The sequence below is a fragment of the Mobula birostris genome, chromosome 18 (genome assembly GCF_030028105.1).
Source record: "Mobula birostris isolate sMobBir1 chromosome 18, sMobBir1.hap1, whole genome shotgun sequence".
In the NCBI taxonomy this organism is placed as follows: Eukaryota; Metazoa; Chordata; class Chondrichthyes; order Myliobatiformes; family Myliobatidae; genus Mobula; species Mobula birostris.
Genome location: NC_092387.1, coordinates 40118999 through 40145945, shown reverse-complemented (window position 1 = coordinate 40145945; position 26947 = coordinate 40118999). Strand labels below are relative to the sequence as shown.

The 26947-nt window shown below is 40.0% G+C and overlaps 1 protein-coding gene across 7 annotated transcripts in view; it reads right to left on the bottom strand.

Moving 5' to 3' along the window:
* The window catches only part of LOC140212072 (mitogen-activated protein kinase 8), a 132376-nt gene extending 106477 nt beyond the window's left edge, over positions 1–25899 (bottom strand). For 6 of the 7 annotated variants that reach the window (XR_011889640.1, XM_072282557.1, XM_072282555.1 and 3 more), the window contains exons 1-2: positions 25764–25899; positions 14989–15147 (exon numbers count right to left, since the gene is read on the bottom strand). The gene's annotated coding sequence lies outside the window, so the exon portion shown is untranslated. The remainder of the gene's footprint in view (positions 1–14988; positions 15148–25763) is intronic. The other variant, XM_072282556.1, reaches the window with a different exon arrangement.
* Positions 25900–26947: the final 1048 nt, after the last annotated feature.

Below are 26947 nucleotides of genomic sequence, written 5' to 3'. Positions count from 1 at the left end.
TGAAACAAAAACTGCAGGGAGAAATCTGCACTGCCGGTGGCAAGTCACTGTTTTTACAAGTCTATTATCACAAACAGCAAAACAATTTAAGTGCCTGATTCATTTTGATTAGAGAAATAACATTTGTAAACTAGGGCAATTTAATCAATTTTATGCATGCTAATTTTGATAATTAAACCTTAGTCTACCCATATAATTAAAAAGTGCTAGTCCTGCGGCTGTTAACACAATGAAATACCGAGCTGGAAAATCATACACCCTTGCTCTCCTAAATGCCAATGTATAGCCTAAAATTAAACCCAGCTGAGAATACATTCATAACATATAGTATTTAGATCACAAACAAGAGAAAATCTGCAAATGCTGGAAATCCAAGCAACACATGAAAGAATGCTGGAGGAACTCAGCAGGCCAGGCGGGCCCGAAACGTCAACTGTACTTTTTTCCATAGATGCTGCCTGGCCCTCTGAGTTCCTCTAGTATTTTGTGTGTGCTACAGTAGTTGGAGCTCATTATCAACAGTAAAACAAATTGAACAGGAGTAGACAATTGGCCCCGTGCACCTACTCTACCAGTCAGTAAGACCATGGCTGATCTTTCACCTCAACGCTACTTCCTTGCATAACCCCAAACATTACAAAAATCTATTAAGTTTTAAATGCATTCAATGACCAAGTCTCCACAGCTCTTTTGAATGCACAGTTCCAATGTTCATTACCCTTGTAGTGAAAAAAATAATTCATACGTCCTAAATGGCTGTCCTCTCATTTTGAGATTGTGATCCCTATTTCCAGAAACCCCAGGCCGGGGAAATAATCATTCCTGCATCTACCCTGTCACATCCTGTAGCAATTTAGTGCATTTCAGAGATCATCTTGTTCTTCTAAACTATAGCAAATAATTGGAAATTCCCAAAATGTTACAAAGGTTCACCAGGTTACATGCATACTCTTGAATGTAAATTCCTCCTTCAGTAGGGAAACCTGGCGTGTACATATTATTCCAGCTACAATCTCACTAAGGCCCTGTATAAATTGCATTAAGACACATCTTTGTACTTGGTTCCTCTACCAGTAAAGCACAATACTTCATTTGGTTCCCAAATGCAACTCTAATTTAATACCCAGTTCTCTCTGAATACCAGCACCTTTCAATCTCTTATCGTCATTTATTTTTACTATAAAAGCAAATGACCATGTTTTCCTATAATATTTTCCATCCTCCCTGCTATTCACTGAGACTTTTATATCACCCGGAAACCTCTGCATCCTCTTCACAGCTCACACTGCCACCCAGCTTGGAGGCATCAGTAAACTTGTTTGTTTTAATATCAAATCACTGATACGAACAGCTGAGGCCTTGGCATCTATCCCTGCAGCACACACAGGTAGTTGAAGCCTCCCAACTCAAGTGATCAATTTTTTTTGTGCATTAACCAATCTACATAAGTATGTTATCAGAATTGCTTACGCTCTCATTTTGTTTAGAAACCTGTATGGCACCTTGCTGTATGCCATCTGCATGTCCATAACCAAAACATTCACTAGTTTCCTCATTTATATTCTCTGGGTACAGCCTGGATAACCAATTTGTCAAACATGATTTCCATTTGATAAATCCTACCATTACCTACATGCACTGTTATCACTTGCTTATAAACCAACTTTTTCATTTTCAGTGCTACTGACATCAGGCTAATAGTGACTTCTATTTTTCTTCCTCCTTTTTTAAAAAAGCGTGGTTACATTTGCCATCTTCCAATCTGTGTGAACTGCGACAGGACCAACAGAATTTTGAAGGACAACAACCAGTCTATTTATTACCTTCATCTCTTTCAAAACTTTTAGCATGCAGGTCAGGATCCAGGGGTTCTAACTGGCTCTCAGTCTTATTACTTTACCCAACACTGTATTTTATTTCATGCTAACTTCTTTCAGCTGCTCATTCTCTTTTCAGGAGACTGTCTTCAGTTAAGGCTGTGTGTTGATCCATGACAATCACCTCCCCACCTTCCAAAAAAGATGGTTGGAGTCTAGGATTTACTTCCCTAAGAGGTGGGGAGGCAGTAACTTTCACAGCATTTATGTAGTATCTGCACAAGTACTTGAAGGAGGTATCTGAACAAGCCAACAAGGTCACAGACAAGTAAATAGATTAGTATAGCTCAGGACAACAGGGGGCATGGATTTAGTGTGCTGAAGGGCTGTGCTAAATGATTCTAAGGTTCTATAATTTCTCTGGCATTTCTTTGTGTTTTCCAAGGAATCCAAATTAGCTTCTACTAATCTCATTAGATTATTCCAACATTTTCCTAATCCTCAGATTTGCTGTTCATTTAAACATTAGAATTAGAGCAAAGGAAATGACTACCTTTAATTTCTCATTAGCCATTGGTGAACTGCTGCTTTTTATTACACCTTATGAATATTTATTAAGATAGGTATTAAATGTTACTGTCTTATATTTAAAGTATTGTCTCTCATCTACCATAATTAACTTATGCCTCATACCTTTGAATTGCTTCGAGTTTAAGATTGAGCTGAAATCACTTCAGTCTTTATATAAAAATCAGTTTTAGTATGATTACAATTTCTTAAAATGTCCCTCAAGTACAAGATTACCAATTTCTCATACTGAATCTTAAATAGCCTAGTTGCTTCCTTAACATACAGAATGAAAACGGCTTTATATGCACTGCTTGAATAACATTGCTAATTTGATTGTCCCAGTCTATATGTAGATTAAGGTCTCCCATGATAATTATGTTGCTCTTTTTGCATGCACACATATTAATCATTTTGCAAGCATCTCTCTAAACTGGATTAGGACATAGCAGTTTCTACTTAAATATTAATTCATTCATCTTGTAAATGACGCATATATTCAAAGTCTTCAATTTTGTCTTTTTTCCAGTTTTCAACACTGACTCTATACGAAGGATATTTGAGTAAATACATTTTGCCCCTTCGTGGCATATTTTAGAGCCCACTTTGTGACTCTGCATTATCATTTATCCTTTCCCTTTAAACCTCCAAAAATTCTCCCACACCCAATCCTATCCTCAATCCACCTCCAAACTGTTTAGTTCCAAGCCTTCCTACAGACTGAGGACACTGGCCCTCGCACAATAAAATCAAAGCCCATCTCAAAGGAACATCTGCTTTTTCCCCTATTACTGGTGACAATACCCCATGAATTAAAACCCATCTTTCCCATTAAATTTTGAACCACATATTTTGCTTTCAAAATCTTACTACCCTTCTGCGATTTGCACGAGGTTCTTGTTTTTAAATTTGAAAACGTCCTGCTCATGTACATTTAGAACCACCTCCATTTTAGTCTGAGAACATAGAACAGTACAGCACAGGAGCAGGCCTGTCAGCTTCATTGTCTGTGCCAACCATGACGCCAAATTAAACGAAGCCCAACTATATTAAGCTCATGGTCTATATCCCTCAATTTCCTGTCTGTTCACGCACCTTTCTAAATGTCTCTGAAAAACTGCCATTGTATATGCTTCCACCACCTTCCCAGCAGCACGATGCACATGTGTTGCAAAAAAAAGTTTGTGAACCCTTCGCAACTACCTGGCTTTCTGCAATAATTACTCATAAAAAGTAGGTTGATCTTCATCCAAGTCACAATAATAGACAAACACTATATGCCTGAACTAATAACACTTTTCATGTCTTTATTGAACAAATTGTTTAATCATTCACAGTCCAGGCTGGAAAAGGTATGTGAATCCTAGTATTAAGTAACTGGCAGAACCTACCTGAGCAGGAAAAACCTCCACCAAACATTTCCTGTAGTTGCTGATCAGATATGCACAACGGTAAGCAGGAATTTTAGATCATTCCGCCATACAAAACTGTTTCAGTTCAACAATATTTCTGGGATACCTTGCATGAGCAGCCTCTTTAGGACATTCCACAGCATGTCAATTGAGTTAAGGTCTGAACTCTCACTTGGCCATTCCAAAACACAATTTTTCTTTTTTTTTAAACCATTCTGTGGTCGATGTACTCTTGTGTTTCAGATCATTGTCTTGTTGTATCATCCAACTTCTATTAATCTTCAGGTGATAGACTGCTACCCTGATATTCTCCTTAAAATGTCTTGATACAATTTTGAATTCATTGTTCCCTCAATGACTGCAAGCTGTCCAGGCTCGGAGGCACCAAAGAAGCCCCACAACATGATGCTACTTCCACCATGCTTCACAGATGGGATGAGGTTTTGGTGTTGGAGTGCAGTGCCCATTCTCCTCCAAACAAGGCAGTGTGCATTTCTATTAAAAAGTTCAGCTGGAACAAGTATGTAAACCCTTGTTTTTAATAACAGGTGGAACCTCCTTTAACTGCAATAACCTTCACCAAATGTTTCTCAGAGCTGCTGATCAGGCTTGGACAACAGCGAGGAGGAACTTTAGACCATTCCTCCACACAAAACTGTTTCAGCTCATCAATATTTCTGGTATTACTTGCACGAACAACCGGTATGTTACAGCATCTCAATTGGGTTTAGGTCTGGACTCTAACTTGGCCATTCAAAAACACAAATAGTCTTCTTTTTAACCCATTCTTTGAAACAAATTTTCTGTCTGGGTCATTGTCTTGTTACATCATCCAACTTCTATTAAGCTTCAGGTGACAGATCCTTAGCCTGACATTCACCTGTAAAATGTATTGATACAATTTTGAATTAATTGGTCCCTCAATGACTGCAAATTGTCCAGGCCCCGAGGCAGCAAAGCAGCCCCAAACCATGAGGCTCTTTCCACCATGTTTCACAGCTGGGATGAGATTTTGGTGTTCATGTGCAGCGCCCTTTTTCCTCCAAACATAGCAATGTGCATTTCTATCAAAAGATTCAACTTTTGTCTCATCTGTCCACAGAACGTTGTCCCAGAAGCATTGTGGAACATCCAGGTGGTCTTTTGCAAACTTGAGATGTGGAGCAATGTTTTTTTTTTTAAAGAGAGCAGTAGTTTCCTCCGTGGTGTCCTTCCACAAACACCATTCTTATTCAGTGTTTTTCTTATAGTGGACACATGAACAGAGACTTAGCAAGTTCTAGAGATCTTTACAGGTTTTTTGCTGTTACCCCTGGGTTCTTTTTCACCTCCTTCAGCATTGCACGGTGTACTCTTGGTGTGATCTTTACAGGATGCTCACTCCTAGTGTGAGTAGCAACACTACCGAATTTCCTCCATTTGACAATCTTCCTTACTATGAACTGATGAACACTCAGGTCTTCGAAAGTGCTTTTGAGGCTTTATCCAGCTTCATACACCTCTACAACTCTTCTTCTAAAGGTCCTCTGAAAGCTGTTTTGATTGAGGCATGGTGCAAATAAACAGATCTTTCTCCAGAAGAGCCAGTTCTGTCAGTAACCTGACTTTGTGTCTTTTTTTTTAAAAAAAAACAGGGCAGGGCACCTCTACAACCCACACCTCCACTCTCATCTCATTGATTGGAACACCTAACTCCAAACAGTCTTAGAAGGAGGCATTACCCCAAAGTAGTATGTCAGCCAGGACTGTGATTGTTTTAATGGTGTGCTCAGTACTGATGAGAAGTATAATTGTTTGTGTGTTTTTTTTAGTTCAGACAGATTGTGTCTGTTATTGAAGATCAGACATTTTATGAGTAAATAATGCAGAAAACCAGGTAAATGCAAAGGGTTCACAAACTTTTCCTTGCAACATACAGTTACAATGTACTGAATCTTCCAATTTAAAAATAAATGCACAGCTCTGACAAATGGTTCCTTTATGCAATGTAAATGCACACTTTCACAGTATGTATGTTCGAGAAATCTGCCCATGGAACCTTACTAGGATAGACCCGGACAAACACAGGAAAATCTGCAGATGCTAGAAATCCAAGCAACACACACAAAAAGCTTAAGGAACTCAGCAGGCCAGGCAACATCTATGAAAAAGAATAAACTGTTGAAAAGAATATGGAAAAGAATAAACATCAGGACTGATGATGGGTCTCGGCCCAAAATGTTAACTGCTTATTCTTTTGCATAGATGCTGACCGGCCTGCTGAGTTCCTCCAGCTTGCTGTGCACGATGCCAGGACAGATCTGGCATAGTTGAATTTCTCTTACTATGGACTGATGAACACTCAGGTCTTTAGAAATGCTTTTGCAGCTTTATCCAGCTTCATACATCTCTACAATTCTTCTTCTAAAGGTCCTCTGAAAGATGCTTTGATCGAGACATGTTGCACATAAACAGATCTTACTTCAGAAGATCAAGTTCTATCAGTAACCTGACTTTTCGTGTCTTTTTTATAGGGCAGGGCACCTCTATAACCCACAGCTCCAATGTCATCTCATTCATTGGAACACCTGATACCAAAAAGCTTTTATAGAAGGCATTACCCCAGAGGTTCACATACTATTTTGAAAATAGACTGTGGTTGTTTAAGTGGTATACTGGGTAATGACGAGAAGTAGTATAACTGTTTGTATACAATTAATTTAGGCAGATTGTGTTTGTCTATTATTGTGACTTAGATGAAGATCAGTGCACATTTTAAGAGTAATTAATGCAGAAAACAAGGTAATTGCAAAAGGTTCACAAACTTTTATTTGCAACTGTATGTATTATATAAAAAAAATCTTGTCTGACATACCTCCTTTAAACTTTAACCTCTCTGGATTAAACTCCATCTAACGTAACTCCATCTGCCATTTTCCACCCATATCTGCAACTGAACGATAACTTGCTGTATCAAGTCAAGTCTATTCTCATTTAACTATATACATGTACAGTCTATATATCATACAGTATATAACCATATAATGTATATAGAATCAAGACAATGTTTCTCTGAACCAAGGTGTAAAGCACAGTAATACACATAATACACAATAACTTATGAAAGCAAGGATAAAATCTGCAGGTGAATCTCACATAAATAATAAACTAAAGTGCTTAAATTAAATACTGTCAGGTATGGATCAGATTAATCAATGACACTTCAAATACGATGGGGCAGGGAGTTCAGAAGCCTAATGGCCTGAAGGAAGAAACGGTTTCCCATCCTGTCCATTCATGTTTTTAAGCATCAGAGTCTCCTGTCTGATGGTAGAAAGTCAATGCTAAGGGGCCTGCGTACACAGTGCTCCTGATAAATACCCCCGAAGGATGGTAGGGATGCCATCTCAGCTCTTCTCACAGTCCTCTGTAGGGACTTCCAAGTCTGACGCTCAGCTGCTCCCATACTGGATGGAGAGCAAATTGTCAGGATGCTCTCAATGATGCTCCTGTAAAATGCAGTTAAGATCCTTTGACAACCTTCCCCACTATCCACAATTCTACCTTTTTTCGTATCATCTGTCAGCTTATTTAGGCCATTGTTTCCTATATGAACCACAGCAAATGGGAGTTTCCTCTGCAGCCCGAGGAAGTGTTGTTAACCTCAGCACTGGGCCAGCAACATAGCCGTTAGGATTCAAGCTCACAATTGCAGAGAACAGCATCAAACTATCCAACCATGCTACCCTGCATTGTACTATCTTCCCATTCCCATCCGACAACTTGAATAGCTCCCCGTATCACAGGGTTGTGGTCAGTTTACCCATTCTCTATGCAGGCTGCAAGAACTACATACAACTGCAAGGACCAAGGCTCCTCAGTGCCACTTTCTGGATCTCTAAACTTGTCTCACTTGTTTCTTCTCTCCCTCCCTTCTCTCTTCATTGATCAGTTTTTTTAGTTTTTTTTAATCCAAAGAGAGGAACTGCCTCTTAGAGCCATGTGTCCAGGTGACTCTCCTCCTTTCTGATGCACTATCATGTCCAAGTCTCAAACTCCAGAGTATCATCTCTGAACTTAAGTTTCTCAAACATCAGACACTTAGAAACATAGAAAACCTACAGTACAATACAGGCCCTTCAGCCCACAAAGCTGTGCCGAACATGTCCTTACCTTAGAAATTACCTAGGGTTACCCATAGCCCTCTATTTTTCTGAGCTCCATATATCTGTCTAGGAGTCTCTTAAAAGGCCCTATTGTATCCGCCTCCACCACTGTCACTGGTAGCCCATTCCACGCACTCACCACTCTCTGCGTAAAAAAAACTTACCCGACAGCTCTTCTGTACCTACTTCCAAGCACCTTAAAACTACATCCTCTCGTGCTAGCCATTTCAGCCCTGGGAAAAAGCCTCTGACTATCCACACGATCAATGCCTCTCATTATCTTATACACCTCTCATCCTCCATCATTCCAAGGAAAACAGGCCGAGTTCATTCAACCTATTCTCATGAGGCACGCTCCGCAATCCAGGCAACATCCTTGTAAATCTCCTCTGCACCCTTTCAATGGTTTCCACATCCTTCCTTTAGTGAGGTGACCAGAACTGAGCACAGTACTCCAACTGGGGTCCGACCAGGGTCCTATATAGTTGCAACATTACCTCTCAGCTCCTAAACTCAATCCCACGATTGATGAAGGCCAATGCACCGTATGCTTTCTTAACCACAGAGTCAACCTGTACAGCAGCTTTGAGTGTCCTGTGGACTCGGACCCCAAGATCCCTCTGATCCTCCACACTGTCAAGAGTCTTACAATTAATACTATATTCTGCCATCATATTTGACCTACCAAGATGAAACACCTCACACTTATCTGGGTTGAACTCCATCTGCCACTTCTCAGCCCAGTTTTGCATCCTATCAATGTCCCACTGTAACCTCTGACAGCCCTCCACACTATCCACAACACCCCCAACCTTTGTGTCATCAGCAAATTTACTAACCCATCCCTCCACTTCCTTATCCAGGTCATTTATAAAAATCACAAAGAGTACGGGTCCCAGAACAGATCCCTGAGGTACACCACTGGTCACCGACCTCCATGCTGAATATGACCTGTCTACAACCATTCTTTGCCTTCTATGGGCAATCCAACTCTGGATCCACAAAGCAATGTCCCCTTGGATCCTATGCCTCCTTACTTTCTCAATAAGCTGTGCATGGGCGTACCTTGTCAAGTGCCTTGCTGAAATCCATATACACTATATCTACTGTTCTATTTTCACCAAAATGTTTAGTCACATCCTCAAAAAATTCAATCAGGCTCGTAAGGCATGACCTGCATTTCACAAAGCCATGTTGACTATTCCTAATCATATTATGCCTCTCCAAATCTTCATAAATCCTGCCTCTCAGGATCTTCTCCAACAATTTACCAACCACCAAAGTAAGGCTCACTGGTCTATAATTTCCTGGGCTATCTCTACTCCTTTCTCGAATAAGAGAACAACATCCATAACCCTGCAATCCTCTAGAACCTCTCCCGTCCCTACTGATGATGCAAAGATCATTGCCAGAGGCTCAGCAATCTCCTCCCTCACCTCCCACAGTCGCCTAGTGTATATCTTGTCCGGTCCTGGTGACTTATCCAACTTTGACGCTTTCCTAAAGCTCCAGCATATCCTCTTTCTTAATATCTACATGTGTTGGCGCGTGGCCAAGTGGTTAAGGCGTTCGTCTAGTGATTTGAAGGTTGCTAGTTCGAGCCTTGGCTGAGGCAGCATGTGTGTCCTTGAGCAAGGCATTTAACCACACATTGCTCTGCGACAACACCGGTGCCAAGCTGTATGGGTCCTAATGCCCTTCCCTTGGACCACATTGGTGGCGTGGGGAGGGGAGACTTGCAGCATGGGCAACTGCCTGTCTTCCATACAACCTTGCCCAGGCCTGCACCCTGGAAACCTTCCAAGGTGCAAATCCATGGTCTCATGAGACTAACGGATGCCTAAAAAAAATCTACATGCTCAAGCTTTTCAGTCCGCTGTAAGTCATCCCTACAATCGCCAAGATCCTTCTCCGTAATGAATACCTTGCTTCAGTATTCACTCTGCTATCTCCTTCGGTTCCATACACACTTTTCCACTGTCACACTTGATTGGTCCTATTCTCTCATGTCTTATCCTCTTGCTCTTCACATACTTGTAGAACACCTTTGGGGTTTTCCTTAATCCTGTCCGCCAAGGCCTTCTCATGGCCCCTTCTGGCTCTCCTAATTTCTTTCTTAAGCTCCTTCCTGCTAGCCTTATAATCTTCCAGATCTCTATCATTACCTAGTTTTTCGAACCTTTTGTAAGCTCTTCTTTTCTTCTTGACTAGATTTATAATAGCCTTTGTACACCATGGTTCCTGTACCCTACCATCCTTTCCGTCTCATTGGAACGTACCTATGCAGAGCTCCACGCAAATATCCCCTGAACATTTGCTACATTTCTTCCATACATTTCCCTGAGAACATCTGTTCCCAATTTATGCTTCTAAGTTCCTGCCTGATAGCCTAATATTTCCCCTTACTTCAATTAAACACTTTCCTAACTTGTCTGTTCCTATCCCTCTCCAATGCTATGGTAAAGGAAATAGAATTGTGATCACTATCTCCAAAGTGCTGTCCCACTGAGAGATCTGACATTTGACCAGGTTCATTTCCCAATACCAGATCAAGTACAGCCTCTCCTCTTGTAGGCTTATCTACACATTGTGTCAAGAAACCTTCCTCAACACCAACCAAACTCCACCTCATCCAAACCCCTCGCTCTAGGGAGATGCCAATTGATATTTGGGAAATTAAAATCTCCCAACAAGACAACCCTGTTATTATTAAACTTTTCCAGAATTTGTCTCCCTATCTGCTCCTCGATGTCCCTGTGGTCTATAAAAAATGCCCAGTAGTTATTGATCCCTTCCTGTTCCTAACTTCCACCCACAGAGGCTCTGTAGACAATCCCTCCATGACTTCCTCCTTTTCTACAGCCGTGACACTATCTCTAATCAACAGTGCCACGCCCCCACCTCTTTTGCCTCCCTCCCTGCCCTTTCTGAAACATCTAAAGCCAGGCACTCCAAGTAGCCATTCCTACCCCTGAGCCATCCAAGTCTCTGTTGTGACGGGGTCCTGAACTACCCCTATAAACTGTGCTCGACTACCCCTATGAACTGTGCTTTTGAAAAGAGAGAGTTATTTAACACAAAAATTTTGTTTTTAAGAGACAGAGAGATGAAGACTGCTTGGACACGGTGTTATGATTTTTCGGCAGGTTGTTTATACTTTCTCCAAAGACATTGCCTGCTTGTACATTCTTACACAGACAAAGATGGGACGAGTTGGTACTCAGTACGGTGAGATAAATAGGAGGTCAGATGATAGACCTGCAACACATGTTTTTGGACACTGAATGAGCTTTGTTGTGCCCACAGAAAAAGTAGGTTTTTGGAGGATCGATCAGTGGCTCTAGCAGTGAGAAAAGGGAGTGACCAGTGCAGAGTTATCCATGTTTTCAACCCTTGCCTGGGTTGATGATTCCACCACAGAAGAACAGTCTCCTTTGTTGAAGTCACAGTCGGTGACTTTTAAAGGATTTCGAAGAACAACGGGAAGATCGATAGCGTCAGCTCATCTGAAGACTCAAATCTCTCCCCCCGCACCCCCCATCACTACTCAACTCAATACCACGAACTGAACTGAACTTTACTCATTATCGTAAGACTATCTATTTACCCTTAGGCTTGAAGAAGATTGATTTTCATATTTCTAACCTGTTTGATTTATCTGCATTTATATTACTGTATTGCATAGTTACTCATAAATATTATTAGTTAATCGCAATACTGGACTCAAGTGTTTTTCATCTCTGCTGGTTCTTTAACCCGTCATGGGGTACATGACACTGTAATGGCCACAACATCATAGCTCCAAGTACTGATCCACGCTCTAAGCTCATTTGCTTTGTTCATAATACTCCTTGCATTAAAATACACATCCCAAAACATCTGTCTGACCGCATCCCTTCTCTATCATCTGCCTATCCTCACTCTTGCACTGTCTCCAACCTGTGAGCCAACTGCCTCTTCCTCCAATTCAGTCCCCTCCCCCACTGCAATTTTAGTTTAAACTCTCCCCAAAAGCCTTAGCAAAACTCCCCACCAGGATATTGGCCCCCGGGAATCAAGTGCAAACTGTCCATTTTGTACAGGTCACACCTGCCCCAAAAGAGGTCCCAATGATCCAGAAATCTGAATCCCTGCCCTCTGCAGTTGTAATCACCAGATCACAAACGAGTTCCATCAGCTCCTATACAGCAGCAACCTATGACCAGGTCCACTTGTTTTATTATAAATTTAAGGTTCTTTCCTTTAATACAAATAACCTATTTTGCCTTTTCCTTTTGTGTTCCTCCCACAAACTGTGTGTCAGAAGAACCACATCTGCCTTTATTAACGGCTTTCAGTTCCTCAGTAAATCCAAAGGGGATTCACAACCATAACATTACCACACACCTATTGCCACGTAGAGTTATGAACATCTCCACAATATTTCTAAAGACAGAGTGCACCTCTGGGTGCTCTTCAAAGCTGTTTCAATACAGCTGTAATTCCAGCAGCTAGTCAATAAAGTAGAAAATCATTTGTTAACAAAAAGCAGATCAGTTAGCATCTGTTGCATTCCTAATAAAGGAAGTGATAAGAAGTGTATTTAAATTTAACTTGCTGACCAATAATCCACTGCACTTCATTATAATCTTGGTGTAAATATGGGCCAAAGAGACACTTAGAATACAGCAACCCAGCTGATTTATACTTTAATTTCCATCATCACTGACTGACAGTGTCTTCATCACTGATCATCTACAACAGGGGTTACCAACATGGGATTGCTTAATGGGATTGGTTCATGGCATAAAAAAAGGTTGGGAACCCCTGATCTACACGATACACTGGTTACTCCTTCATCCCTCAAAGCTAAGAGTAAATGGTTCATGGAAATGCCACCACCTCATGTCCTCCATATCATGTTGGAAATATTTCACTTATCTATCAATGTAACTGGCCTATAACTGCAGAAATATTAACAACTTCTTGTGGGGAATCAAGGGATGGGCATTTTCCAGTGATACCTATAACTTGTGAATGAATAAAAGAGAGATATCAACAATTCGTATCTCAAAATGTCAGATAATGTTTTATTCTGCTTGTTTTGAATGAGAGATGAATATTCATTCTTTATGTGGCCATAAATTAAAATGGGAGAAATAAAAAGAGAAGATACTGGAATCCTTTAGATTAGGCACTATCTATAGGAAAAGATCCTCTTTTCATCAGAAGAAAGAAACATCAGTTAGTTTTAAGTTGCACAGAGGGTGGGACAGTAATAGACAGGAATCCCTCTGAAAAGATGAGGCCAAGGTCACAGCGTGGGCAAACTGCAAATAAGGATATTCGGTCATTGGAGACAGTTGGAAAGAAAATCTGAACAAAGGAATATGGAAGTTGAAACGAGAGCAGTTCATAATGAGTGTGGAATAACAGATCAGAAAAGGTGCAAAATGCATAGGACAGGGACACCCCCAGTGCTCATGAAGAGGCCACCTCATACAAAGTCAGCCACTAAGTTCTACAATTCAATAACAAGCTTGAAGTGTTCTGAGACAGAAGAACTGTTCCACAAGATTAATTTAGATCTGTTGGAATAGCACAAGTCACAAACAGAAAGGTCAGGGTGGGATCGAAAATTAAATCGGCAGGAAACCAGAGCTCAACGGTGCTCTTGCAAAATGAATACAGGTACTTCAAGAGAGGTCACCCAATGTACTTGGTTTCTGGAATAAACTTTGGAAGAAATGCATGTGAATCACTGCTTCACCTGGAAGGAAAATTCATCCCTGGATGGTGAGAAAGGAAGTTAAGGACAGATGTTACGTGTGCTCTAAGATGAGAAATTGGTGCTGGGAATTGAGTTGACCAGTAAAAACAAAGCACTGGTCCCTTTGAACTACTGAAAGGCAAAGGAAAAGATATCTAGTGATGGTATCATGTTGAAGATGGTAGAAATGACCTAGAAAGATCCATTGAACATGAAGAATGGCAGGTTGGAAGTGAAGACCGGGGGAATATCCTTGCTCTGCTCTCAACCTCTCTCCACCTTTGTAAGACTCCAGCAACTCTGAAATAAAAGAGTTGCAATCAAGGGCTATGACAACTATGGTAGCGGGAAAGCCAAAGTTCAGGAAAAAGGAAGACATCTTGAGGCATCTGTGCAGAAAGCTTCCTTATTGGAGCACAGAAGCAAGGACAATGGACTGACACAGCGGGAAGAAGCAGAGTTGAGGTGGCTGTGAGGGAAAAATATCTTTCCTGTTTTTGTTCTCTGTATGTCCTTATTCCATAGCTCGTGTTTCTTTGTTTGGGTTCTCTATATAATCACTCACATTACTTTGTCAGTTTATTCATTTACAACTTATCACAAAAATAACGCTGGTCAGAGCTTTTCAGAGATATTCTCTTTGTTCTATCTACCTCTCCCCCATTCTCTGCAACTTAGAAACAACTTGCTTTCTCTTTCTCAGATCTGATAAAGCACCTTCAAACTTAAACATTAATTCCCTTTCTAAAGGTGCTGTTTTCTGAGTGTTTCCAGCATTTTCTTGTCATTTCAGACATCCGGCATCTGAAGTTTTTGGTTTTCAGAAATTGAAAGCTCTAACCTAGAGGGCACTTTATAGTTTACTTTAAAACTTCTGAAATCTTAAGTCAAACACAAGGCAGCAACTGGGAAATCTTGACATACTGCAGAGCACATGCAGTTCTTCCACAGTCACTGTCTGCAAAACTATCCTGCATAATTAAAATTCATTACGCATTTTTAATAACTATGTACACTGTCAGCTGCAGGTATTACTATACAGAACAGAATCCTGTTGAGGAAATTTTCAATGAAATTAAGTATAAACCAAAGTTCAAAGTTTAAAGTCCACATAAATTTACTATCAAAGTACGTTTGTCACCAAATACTACCCCAAGATCCATTCTTTCTTGCAGACATTCAGAGAAAAATGCAAAAGAATCAATTAGAAAACTGCACACAAAGACTGACAAATATCCAATGTGCAAAAGACAAACCTATGCAAATACAAAAAGAAATAAATAAATAACATTGATAACCTGAGTTGTAAAGTCCTTGAAAGTGAGTCTATAGGTGTGGAATCAGTTCAGAGTTGAGGTGAGTGAGTATTCACACTGGTTCAGGAGCCTTTTGGTTGAAGGATAATAACTGTTTCTGAACCTGGTGGTGTGGGACCCCAAGGCACCTGTATCTCCTTCCTGTTGGCAGCAGCAAGAAGAAAACATAAAATCAATACCTTTAAGTTCTATCCATAACTGTACCCATCTGTTAAACACTTTATTCTCTATCTTGTTAGCATTTAGATGGCAGTATTGAAAGTCATTTTTCTTGGTGTGATAGAATATCTTGTAAATTTAGCTTTAGCTGATCCACATTCCATTTCCGGGCTGTGCTGAAATGATCAATGTTGTCTCTGTATTGCTGAGTCAGGGACAAGAAAAACAACACAAGTTCTTGGACACACCTAGAGAAATATGCATTCCCAGACAATAGCAAACACAGACAATGCAAATCATCATCATTCACTATTATTTTGCCATCAAGTTTATACACAAAACTTAGAGATTGCCTCTGAGTACTAACAGCCTGGAGTAATCAACTTAGAGACAAATTTAGAAGTAGTTATGGAGGGGGGGAAAAAAAACATCCTGGTGACCTAACTTTGTAAATTAGGGATAGCATGTTCCTAAGTAACACACCCAACGAGTATTGAACTAGCAGTTTACAGAATACAGGGGAAGAGGTAATCTAATTCTCAACAGCAAGGGTCCCCATACTTACCCAATTCCATAATATTCAAAATTGTTTTAAATGGAAAGGTTGCTATGATTAGTTATGAAATTTCACAGATAATCCTATGAGGTACTCTTAACAAGTCATCTCACTTCACATTGGCAGTGCAGAGTATAAATATCAGCACCTCAATAAAAAAATGCTCTGGTGCAAACAAAACATAAATATATCTGAATAAGTTTCTCTCTGATAAAGGAAGACATATTTTGTATCACTAAATATGTAATGTCTGTGAAGAGTAAGAATTTCAGGTTGTATACCGTACATATTCTCTGATATTAAATTGAAACATTTGAACTAATGTTAGTAGTGGAAAAGGCATAAAAATAAAGTGCAATGGTGGTGATGCTCTTTTGCAGTAACCATTCGGATCCACAAGTAATATAAAACTGAAGCTATTTTAAAATATGATATTTTCTGCATGCCCCTTACACAAGTTGGCTCCTTAAATAAATGGGAGCATTTAACAATAGACGACTGAAGATAGGATTCTTACTGACCCATACTGACTCAAATTACCACAAGTGGTCTGATCTTCCACCATTTTTAAGATTATGAAAGGATCCATGCAAACAGCTGACCTAAAAGTCAAGTGTTATCATTAGATACTAATAGGCCACAATTAATAACACACATGGTTATGAAGGCTATCTGATTCTTCATAGTGTCTTCCTGACCACTGACTACAGTGAACTCCTGTTGGGCTTCAATCACTTTAATGACTGGACAGAACCAACAAATATTACAAGCAGCACTGACACTGAAAGTGCATGTGATTTACTGTTGATGACAGAAATTCAAATCAATACAGAAGACACCTAGTTTGATTTTTCAACAAAAAACATATTTCTTTAACTCTGCCAGATACCAACAAGTGGACAACTTTTCTCCATTAATGTCAGCAATTAGAAATTCTGCCACTCCTCAGTTGTCAAGCCATGTAGTTTTGCAGCGAGTCAGTTTGCTGAAATAATAATTTTAAAAAGTTAGATACTTCTGAAAGCCTTTATATTTTTCACAGGTTCAGGTAGTGCTGTTGAGGCCAGAAGTGAGCATCCTGTTCCTGTTGCTTCAACAAAACATTTGTGGCAACATTTGACGGTGGCGAGAAACGCAGCAAAGTTCCAAGAGCTGTGATGACTCTTAGCCAGCCTACAATAAATGCATTCTGGATTTCTCAGAAATTCCTCTCCTCAATGATATCTCCCCAGCAACTGCCGTAGCAAGAAAATTTTGTGAACCTTTTGCAGTTCCAGGTTTTCTGCATTAATTATTCATAAAATGTGATCTGATCTTTGTCTAAGTCACAATAATAGACAAATGCAAACAGCCTGAACTACTGACACACAAAGAATTGTACTTTTCATGTCTTTATTGAACACGTTATTTAATCATTCACAGTCCAGGCTGGAAAAAGTATGTAAATCTTCATATTTAATAACTGGTAGAACATTCTTTAACTGCAATAACCCTCACCAACCATTTCTCGGAGCTGCTGATCAGGCTTGCGCAACAGCGAGGAGGAATTTTAGACCATTCCTCCATACAAAACTGTTTCAGTTCATCAATATTTCTGGGATACCTTCCATGAACAGCCCATATGTCACAGCATCTCAACTGGGGTAAGGTCTGGGCCCTGATGTGGCCATTCCAAAACACAATTTTTCTTCTTTTTAACCCATTCTTTTTAACAAATTTCCTCTTGATTTGTTCGTGTTCTGGATCAGTCTTGTTAGATCATCCAACTTCTATTAAGCTACAGGTGACAAACCGTTAGCCTGACATTCTCCTGTAAAATATATTGAAACAACTTTGAATTAATTACTCCCTCAATGACTGTAAGTTGTCCAGGTCCCGAGGCAGCAAAGCAGCCCCAAACTATGATGCTCTTTCCACCATGTTTCACAGTTGGGATAAGGTTTTGCCGTTGGTATGCAGTGGCCTTTCTCCTCCAAACACAGCAATGTGCATTTCTATCAAAAGGTTCAACTTTTGTCTCATCTGTATACAGAACATTGCCCCAGAAGCGTTGTGGAACATGCAGGTGGTCTTTTGCAAACTTGAGACGTGCAGTAATGTTTTTTTTTTGAAGTGCAGTAGTTTCCTCCGTGGTGTCCTTCCATGAACACCATTCTTGTTCAATGCTTTTTCTACAGTGGTCACGTGAACAGAGAATTCAGAAAGTTCGAGAGATCTTTATAGGTTTTCTGCTGTAACTCTTAGGTTCTTATTTACCTTCTTCAGCACTGCATGGGGTTCTCCTGGTGTGATCTTTGCAGGATGCACACTCCTAGGGTGAGTAGCAACAGTGCCAAATTTCCTGCATTTGTAGTCAATTTCTTACTGTGGACTGATGAACATTCAGGTCTTTAGAAATGCTTTTGCAGCTTTATCCAGCTTCATACATCTCTACAATTCTTCTTCTATAAAGTCCTCTGAAAGATGCTTTGATCGAGGCATGGTGAACAAAAACAGATCTTTCTTCAGAAGAGCCGGTTCTGTCAGTAACCTGACATTCTGTGTTGTTTTTAAACAGGGCAGGGTACCTCTGCAACCCACACACACCTCCAGTTTCATCTCATTGATTGGAACACTTGACTCCCAATACTTTTAAGAGGAGGCGGGATTACCCCAGAGGTTTACATACTGTTTTGAGCCAAGACTGTGATTGCTTTAATGGTGTGCTCAATATTGATGAGAAGTACAATTGTTTGTTTTTTTAGTTCAGACAGATTGTGTCTGTTATTGAAAATCAGACATTTTATGAGTAAATAATGCAGAAAACCAGGTAAATGCAAAGGGTTCATAAACTTTTTCCTGCAACATATATTTAAAATGTACTGAACCTTCCAATTTAAAAATAAAGTGATGGAAAGGTGCCTTCTTGAGCCACTGCTGTTCTCTAGTGAAAGTCTTTTTGCAGCAGCAGATCAAGGAATTCCAAGATTTAAATTGGATGATAACGAAGAACCCTTCTATATTTGGAGGTCAAGATGAACCACAACTTGGAAGGGAACTTGAGTGATGGTACTCCTATGCATCCTGTGTCCTTTTTAGTGAAAGAGCCATTTCACCAGCTCATAAAGTTCAGTGTGTAATTTTATATTTCACAAATCTATGTAAACTATATATTCCAACCATTGGCCAATTTCAGAAGTATAAATGCAAATATGTACTCATTAAACAAAAGATTGATCAGAATCTTAAAAACTACTTCAAAATATATACAGGATAGCTCTGATTTTTTTCATTACTATAAAAATTATGTACTTAAGACTGATTGCAGTGAAAATAGTAAATAATTTTCTCTTATAACAGTTCACTATGACATGTGTACTGAGTAACTATGGCAATCTCATGGCCCAGAACAGATAGTGAAAGCAAAATGTCAATGTTCTGAGAACAAACATATACTGTTGTAGTAGAAATAGACTGTTGGAATGAAACAAGAACAAATGAAAATTGAGATAGCCTCAAGTAACTTTCTTTTTAAAAAAAGAATTTCATGATAGGTGGACACCAGATATTTAGGACAACTACACCGATGGTGAAGAATCTCTCCCAGTGACTTAACTCAACAGAAATTAATTGCATTACGATAACCCCTGTTATCTCGTCACCACACAAAAGCTCTAGCTCCTGACCAAGTTTTTGTCTCCAAAATTTTAATAAAAGACCAAGACTATTAATTACTTTGTGGGTGTGAACTTGTGCCCACTAGCACAAAAGGACACAAGTTCACAACCACAAAGTAATTAATTTAATTTCCAAAGTCACAAACATGACAAGGTGTAATGTTTGGAGAGAGGAAATCCACTGATGGAGTGAATGGAAATAAGAATTACCTGGTGACTGATTTTAAATTGTGTAGAGGTGCTTAGAATGGAATTTAGAATTTAACAGAAGGATTCGAGGAAGATCAGTTTATTTGGCAAAGCACAGATAGGTAACAATCAAACTACACCAGGATAAAGTGAATCTACAAAAAAATAAGTGTTCCATAATGTTTAAACGGCAAACTAATATAACCCAAAGAATCAGTATGATGGGCATCATCTTAAGATTAGCCAGAACTGCTTGCTTAGGGCATAAATGGCTAATACAAAGGGGCATAAACTTCTGGTGATTGGAGGAAAATACAAGGGGGATGTCAGAGGTAGTTTTTTAAAAATATAAAAAGTGTGGTGGGTGTGCGGCAGATGCATTAAGAATATTTAAGAAACTCTTAAGATAGGCACCTAGGTGCAAGAAAAATGAAAGGTTATGTGGGAGGGAAACGTAGGATTAATCTTGGAGTGTGTTAAATCAAGGCCAAAAGGAATGCACTGAGCTCTATCCTCCCCCTCCTGTCTTCTCCTATCATTTTGGATCTCCTCCTCCCCCTCCAACTTTCAAATCCCTTACTCACTCTTCCTTCAGTTAGTCCTGACGAAGGGTCTCGGCCTGAAACGTCGACTGCACCTCTTCCTACAGATGCTGCTTGGCCTGCTGCGTTCACCAGCAACTTTGATGTGTGTTGCTTGAATTTCCAGCATCTGCAGAATTCCTGTTGTTTGCACTGAGCTGTACTGTTTTATGTTCTATTGCCAGCACTGTGTATGTTGATCAGTGACAGAATCTACTACGAGTTCAATCTTAGATACTATGTTTGTATTCTGACCTATAATTTGAAACACATATAAACAATAGCAAGATGATGGTAAGTGATCAGAGTACAGCATGGCATGAATACTAAAGCAACTCGGTGCTGTCTGCGCCTCACAGTAATTTAGTCAACACAAGTTGTCTGCCTTATATTTTATAAATACAGCAGCATCACAAATTTCGAGATATTGTTCTCCCTTCACCATACACTGCATAACTGTACATTGTGCCTTTTAGCTTACAGTCTCAGTCCCAATAACTTTCATTCTCTTCTTTCCAATGTACAATGTTCTGTTGGCAATAGGACCAAAATTGTACATAATATTCCAAAAACATCTGGTTAATATTTCCCACAATGAAGCAGCATATCAAGTCAGATCCTCTTCAAGGTCCATCTTTTCCATATCTTTACATATCTGTACATATCTGTCAACATTTATCAATTCAATTCAAGATTGTTTAATGTCATTTCCAGTACACAAATGTAAAGGAAAATGAAATAATTGTTACTCTGGATCATACTTTAAACTACTGCTAAATTCTACATGACATTGATATTTGATGCTTAGTCACACAGTGGAACTCAAGCATAGAATTTTCTGTTGTCTTACAAATAATCTAATTTCATAATTGAAAACAATGATACAAATTATATTACGAATTTAGTGGATGAGGAAAGTATACAGACCTATTCAGACTTCAAAAACACTTTTGAGAACATATCACTGAAAGGCTGAACAAAAGATTAAAGAATCCTGATAAACAGTAATATTTTGTGATGGATTGAGAATGGGCTTGCAAAGCAAGGTCAAACTGTAGTTTTGATTTGTTTAGACATCAGTTATGAAGCTTCTCACTCTGGGGTTACGATTAGTTTTTATTACAAGATCTAGATACTGTGAATCTAGATACTGTGAATCACAGTTGGGACTGTGAATTTACAGACGATACTTTTGAGTATAAAGTGAATAGACAATGCTTCTCTGATTCTGGGATAGTCAAGCTACTGGACAAATGGACTCATGACTGGCAAATAATGTTTAACTTGGATAAGTGTCATGCTCACTTTCAGGATGAATATGAAACAAGCAAATATTTCCAGAATGCGCAGAATTTCTTGAGTTGAATATTTCAGGGAAACGGATGTATGAGGATAAAAAAAAGCAAGGGAGCTGGATGTTCTCATGCATAAACCTCTGAGCTATTTGAGCAATAATGTTTTAAGCAGGGTACAATGAAAGGAAAAACATGTTTCAGGAGATTCATATTATATTGTCCTTGTAGAAGACGATCTTATTTTACTTCCAGCTTGCAAAGTGAGTGATGAAGGATTTGAATACAATAAAGAGAGTACATCACTTTTGATGTAAAGTATCCTTATCAAGGCGGGCAACTGAATCGAAATTGAACTCTGCCGAAGCTTTTAATAGTTATCTGAGATTCAAGGTAAATCCCATAGTGTGTGTCCCCGTTGACAGTTTGGGCCAATTAATTGTTCAGGGAGAAGCAGGGTAACGATTATTAGATAAAACCATACTGAAGTAGTGCCAGATGCCCCAGTAAACAGAAACCCTGGAACAGTTGCTTTGTTTGGTGAATGCTGGGTCATCAAATAACTTTAGGCGAAAGCTGAAGGCATTCTTGGTTAAAATGGATATCACTTCTTCCAAAAGTGTATATAGTATTCTTTGGGGCATTAATAGCAGCATAAGCTCCTTGATTCATTTGGACTTGGAGATGAACTCAAAATCTTCAGGTGCATGCATAAACTTTAGAAACTCATATAACACAATTGTTGGTAAAGAAACATGTTATTGCTCCATTTAACATTATTTCCATTCACAGCCAAGCTGCACGTCTATACTTCATCTAGGTAATTTAATCATAAATCCACAAACATTAAAAGATCTTTTGAAAATCTTCAAGCCAGTGACTCATCATATTTAGATATTGTTGCAAAAGAAATCTGGAAAGATTAGGCAAATTTCACCTGTCACTTTTAATTCTACACCCTCTGCACCATAGAGTCAGCCTGTTGGCTGAGCAAGCACTGATGGCAATTACATGTGTCTTACCTCCCATTCTACCCCCAACAAACGGAGATAAAAATGAGCTCCACTGCTACACAAACTGTATACAGTATATAAAAAAAAATCACTGGTCTAACTCCTAGCGAAAACCAATCAAATATCTGACAAACCAATGCTCAAAGGGTTTTTGTTTAAACTCATAATTTGCACAATTAAAGACAAACACGACAATGATCAAAATCCATAAACTTTTTATCTTGCTTATACAATTCACATGCAAAACATCTAAAGGGAAATGAAACGCTATACCCCAAGTAATCCTGCTTTCAAACACATTTTGAGTACATCTGGGGCAATTTTAAGTTACAATATATAGAAATACCATCCTTAATCTTTAGAGGGTTTTTTTGCTGCACAGCTACCTTTATATGAAACTAATGCAAACATTATATGTAAATGCAAAAATGGCATTCAAATAGACCAAATGAATTAAACTGGTTAAAAAGTTTAAAGTAGACCAGATTATAAGCACTTCATCTACTGAATTGCAATACCTGCTCTAATATATACAAATTAAAGACTGAACTATAACTTTGAAATTTTAAGATTAGGTTTTGAAGAATTTTATGTGCATGACTATCACGGCCTTAAAAGACAATATATTTAAGATGCAAATAACATGATCAGTCCTGCATATTTAATGCATTTCTAAAATACATCTTTCCTCACACCTCAAGAAGACTCTCAATAAATTTACCACAGAAACTATTCCGTGCTCAAACATTGCTTGCAAATAGCAAAATGACTTCAAACATCAAGCAATAAAGCCACATGATAACAGTGATCAGAACTATTCTACACCATCTTAAAAACAAAAGCCATATTTAAAAGATTTGACAACCCTGATAAACAAGGTTTTGAAGAGAGACAGATGGTGTTTATAAGTCAGGAAAGCTTACTGGAACATGTACTTCATACAATCAAATGTTGACAAGGCTTGTCCACATGAGAAATGTTTGTACTCAATTTAAATCTTACATAAAGATAAACAATCAAAGATAAAGTGTTAGTTTTTTTTCCTGTGTTGTTTTAAGAGGAATGTAACCTAACAATTATTGTAAGATATTTAACAGCACATTTTAACAAGTCCACACACGTGCCAAAATTACAATTAAGCGCTATAATTAAAGTTACTCCTCCAAATTTTGGCTTGAAATAAATAAAATTAAAAACTGTAACTGCAGTATTTCTGAATCGGTGCTTTGTTTAAAAGATAAAAATATAGATTTTTTTACCATTTAAACTAAACTTTGCACCAACTAAAGCACAAGTACCTGTAAACACCCTTTATCATTCCCACATCAACACAGCAGTCAATTATGCAATTCGCTAATGTTATTGATCGTTGTATTTCGTAGAACCCCGAACGACGCAAACAAAGGAACAGTAGGAAGGAGGGTGGTGGTGGCGGAGACAGAAAGACAGCGAGGGATATGGAGTAAATACGACAACTGGAGCGTGCAACATTTGTTTTATAATCTGGGGAACGACCTCCAAGAAAACAGTCGCCATTCGCCATGAAAAACGAATTTGAAATATTATCCGTCATTCATAATAAATAAAAATGAACAAATGCATGTAGTTAATATTAAAATAACAAATCCTTTGTCATTTTACAAGCATTGATTTCGAAGGTTCGACAACCACACTTTCCAATGAAACAGCGTCCACCTCACAGCTATGCTTTAGAGATTTTGTTAAGCGTCTGTAGAGTATTTTGCAATTGAAGAGGCAATGCTGAAATTTGAGTTTCGCTTGATTCTCCAATCGGACCGAAAGTGGCATCATTTCAATGTAAACAAAAGGGTATCTTAAAAAAGATGGGAGCAAAACCGGGTAAGCGCCGAGAGACAATCAGTGGTGAGGAACTGTCAAAGTATCAGCAAAAAAGGCATCGAGATTATCAATAGAAGAAACGAAAAGAATTCCAAGTTTCACAAAGCCCAATTTTATCCGAATGTTTAAAAATAAACACAGGATTAATCGAGCAAAACCACAACCAAAGATCCTTTGACTGGGCAAACCTCTTGCCATGCCCCAGGGGAGCTATTTACTATCCTCAGAGCATTTAGGTGCACAGTGAATTAAACAGGCACCATAGAAAGATGTGTCTCCGGCGAAAGTAAACGACAGGCATACCGACGCTGCCCATTGCAGGATCCCGGGAAGCTTGGAGGGGACACTTAAGTCAGAGCACGGTGGTGGTTGTGGTGGTGGTGGAGGTGGGAGGGGGGGAGAGGAGGAGGGTGGAAATTCCCTAGAGCACCGGTAATGGTGCAAAGGGAAATCGGGAAGCAGAGGGAGGGTGTCAGTCAGGGGGAGGGGGAGATGTGACGAGGATTACCTGGTTTTGACATCAGAGAAAGGGGTGATCCCAGTAATACACAAGGCGAAGGGAACTAGTCCACTAGCCGTGCGTCGGGCAGTAGGAGTATGCGAGAGAACGCTTATGGGGTGTGACCCGAGGGGTTGGGGAATGGGACAAAACAACAGGGCCAGGGGTTTGGAGGGAGGAGAGGATAATGGGACCCAGTTTTTTTTAGAGGGGGTGTACAATGGAGACCCCAGGATTTGAAGGCGGAGAAGACAATGGGATCAATTACAATGTTTAAAATACATTTGGAGAAGTTCACGGGCAGGAAAGGGAAGGATACGGGCCAATGCCGGCAAATGGGACCTGTTCAGGTGGTTGTTATGGACGAGTTGGGGAAAAAGACCTGATTCCGTGCCGTACACAACTATGACTCTACTGATTATTTTGGGATAGGGCAAACGATCCCCAAGATTCGGGTGGAAGGGGGCATGATACAATAAAACGCCAGGATTTGGGGGAGGGGGTTAGGGGCAAAGACACAATGGGCCCCAGGATTTTGGGGGGCAGGGAGACGCAATGACACCCCATGATTTGGGGAGAAAGAAATACATAATGGGGCACCAGGATGTTTTAGAGAGTATCAATGGGATCCCACATGATTTTCGGGGAATCACAATGGGGCCCCCAGATTTGAGACAGGCATACTTAATGGCACCCCAGGATTTTGGGGGTCAATTGTACCCCAGGATTCTGGGGTGGGGGGGATGATGGCGGGCTGAAGATGGGATCCCTAGACAGAACAAGTCGGCCCCCTGCGGATCGGAGGAAGAAGGGTTTACATTAGGCTCCCCATGAGGAGGGGGCGTAATATTGGGCCCCCTCCCCTATAAACAGGGCCTTGCGCCTCCCCGTTTGCCCGTTGCCTTTCTCTCCCTCCGTCCCGGTGAAAGCCACTGGGCCTGCCCTCACTCACCCCTGGCCTCTGCCTGTTCCTCCTCCGGTCGCTCCGCTCTCCCCCAGGGCCCGAGCTCCCGTTCACGCTAAACCTGCGAGAGCGACACAAACAACCGAGCGGCCGCTTCCCCACCGACCGGCGTCCCTCACAGCAACTGCGCAAAAAAAACCCAGCGTCAGCCCACATGCGTGCGCGCTCCCGAGGATACGGCGTCCCGGGAACGGGCGTACGCGCGCTTGGGCGGAGGGAGAGCGCCTGAGTGTCTCTTGTGTGTGATCATGGGGGAAGGGGCAGGCGGGTGTGTGTGGGGGACATCGTGAGGCTGGTAAATTGTCCTTCCTGGCTATCTGTCTGTTCTCCCTCTCTCCTGCGAAAACATATACCACGCCTCCCAACAATAAAACACTGGCACTCACACAGGAGAAGCCTTCGCTCTCCCACAACAAGTCACCCTTTCTAACTAACAGACACCTCCTGTTGGTAAAATTACCAATCAACCTGCACTGCACCCTCTCTGTAACACTATACTCTGCATTTTGTATTTTCTTATTACTGTACTACCTTGATGATGGAATGATCTGAATGATATGCAAACAAAAGCTTTTCACTGTATCTAGGTACACGTAACAATAATAAAAAACAATACCAATTCAGAGTCTAAATAATGATATATAAGGAAAACGAAAATCCTACTGATTTATTTTGAAAACAAAGTGCCAGATTCCCATTCAAAGTTGCACAGAATTAGAGAGGTGTCATAAATTGATACAGTAGAGAAACTGCCCTTTTGGCCCTCAAAGTCTACACTGACCTATTTGCCGATTATATTCTATCGGCATTCCCATCAGCTCCTCCCAGGTATTCAAAACTAACTGTTTTGCTTTATAGCATATCTTTCCTCCCACCTTTATTGCAGTGTTGTCTTGGAAATTAACCTTTAATTCCTAGGAACCCCAGGAGAGTTTGGAACACTATTTTGGAAAGGTTCACATTTTGAAGAGGAGAGAGAAAAGCTAGCTTCATTCATAGAGAGGTACAGAATGGAAACAGCCACTTAAGCCCACTGAGTCCACACAGACTACCAACCACCCGTTTATATTAATCCTGGTTTTTTTCTCCCCACATTCTCATCAACTCTCTCCAGATTCTACCACTCACCTATATCCTAAGGACAATTTATGGAGACAAAATGACCTACCAAT